Consider the following 2,305-nt stretch of genomic DNA (forward strand, 5'->3'; position numbering starts at 1 on the left):
TTATAAAACCCGTACCTATCACTTAATGGTCATTTAAAATATCTAATAATAGAAATAAAATTGACATGTTTAAATTGTAATTGAGAGAAGTTTGAACAATTCATAAGATGACGAATAAATGTAATTTTGAAATAATAAAAATAAAATTAATTAACATTGTTTTTTTTTTTTTTAATCGCCTAAGGAGATAAACTTGAAAAAAATAGTTGCTTTAGGGAAAGAGGATACTTTCCAAAAGTAGGTACTAAAAATATCACTAGAAAATATCATGCGGTGCTAAAAGGATTAATTATTTAAGCCATAAAATTGATGAATAATTTAAAAATGTCGAATAATAATATCAATCACTGAAATATCCATAACTCAGCTATTTTTTAACATAGGAAGTTGGTTTTACCACTAAAATTCATAAAAAAAATAAGAGTAAAAATAACTAACCAAAAAATAGTGGGGTTGCCATTTAAAAAAAAGTTGTTATGCGCATGCCCGAAATGAAATGGCATAAAAAATGTTTAATTACTTTAATAAGTTATTACAAACTTTGTTAAGCATCACAAACAAACAGAATTCAAATATCTTTAATATTTGTTAAGTTATAGTGTTTCCAACAACCGATTACACACTGTAAAGCTGTGGTGATCCATATAATATTATATTAAAACAAACTAAAAAACATTTTTGTTAACAGAATTATTATTACTTGTTTTTTTATAATTTCTATAAAATTATCTACATTTACACTAAAAGTGTGTTGAAAAAAATTCATTGGATGACTCGAGCGACTGGTATTACTTTAGATTTTCAATATTGGTTTTGCATCCCATGAAAAAATATGAAATGACACCCCTGGTGTCAATTGTCCGAATACCAATAATAATTATGGTCTAATCAGTACGTTTTTAAGCATAGGTCTCTAAAGTTTTCGGAAACGTTGCAGAGAAGCATGACATCAACTTTTATATACCAATCGCTATATTCACCTAGATTTTGAAAATTAAAGTGATTCCGTACTCGAAGCGCATGTCGGTAATCAACTTCGTCTTTGTTTGATTCATTTAATGTACCTACTGTAAAATTTTTTTTTTGAAGGTAGACATTTATCCTGCAATTTTTCCCAACTGTCTGTATATTCGTATGGATAAATGCCTTTCCTTGTTACCATATCAATATCGGTGTTATTAAATATCTTTTTTATTTCTCTAAACTTATCTGTGTCAAATTGGGCTAAATTATCGACCAATTTTTCTAAACTAGAAGCCATAAGCCTACAAGTATCAACGAATCTAATTTGAAATCTATTTGTAATATATTTTGTAAATGAGATACATTTTTGTTCCGAATTAGGTTTTACACTAATCTATTGGATGTCAAATCCTAGCTGGGTGACTAAAAAATGTGAGTCATAACCCGAGAGGTTATGAAAAAAACATGGTACAAAATTAGGTTTTACCATTAATAAATTGCATTTACTACATGTAGTTCCTCTGTATTTTCCGGAAAATGGTCATGATCTCTTACAGGTAAATTATTGCTGTTAAGTTTACATTTACAAAGTGGACACGTCCCTCGGTCTGCGATATCCCGGTGTAATTTATCTTCGTTTTCGTTCATTATAATTGGCACGTTTGTATTTAACAGTTTTTCTATTTTTAAACCGACTTCAACAATATCTTGCAAAAATTTTTTTGCAACGTCACCTTTGCTAAAACTTGAATCTCCCCGGAATACAACAGGAGTCGTCACAATTTCATATTTTTCTAACAATTCCGATGATACATCAATACACTTGCTTTAACATAAAAACAATAACTCATCACCAGTGGCGGATCTAGGATTTTGTTTTTTTTTTTGGGGGGGGGGGCAATATTTTTTTACATCAGTACTTACATATTTTTATAAAAACATTTATATTAGTATAATGGTATATTAAAATATATTATTAATTATAATATATTATATAAGTGTACACACATAAAAAAGTATTAAAATCAAAAATATTTGTATATAAAAAAAATATAAATAAAAGTAGAGTTTTATAAACAAAATTGTAAACGTCTCGAATGTTGTTTTGCAAACAAATCTATTACTTCTTCTGGTTTTATATCAATACTAGCTTCCAGTGTGCCTCGATTCCGGGCGTTGTGGAAGCCGCCTCCGGCGCCTTCGTGGTGGTCAAGTGAAAATCGTTTCACGGGAAATTCAAAAAAAATTAAACTGTACTGAAAACTGTGACTTTGAGTGTCTAGCGGTCTTTTCTCGTCTGGTGTAATACGTGCCCTGCTGTATGCCCGGTCTGTTTTGTTGA

The sequence above is a fragment of the Acyrthosiphon pisum genome, unplaced genomic scaffold (assembly GCF_005508785.2).
Source record: "Acyrthosiphon pisum isolate AL4f unplaced genomic scaffold, pea_aphid_22Mar2018_4r6ur Scaffold_20960;HRSCAF=22641, whole genome shotgun sequence".
NCBI lineage: Eukaryota > Metazoa > Arthropoda > Insecta > Hemiptera > Aphididae > Acyrthosiphon > Acyrthosiphon pisum.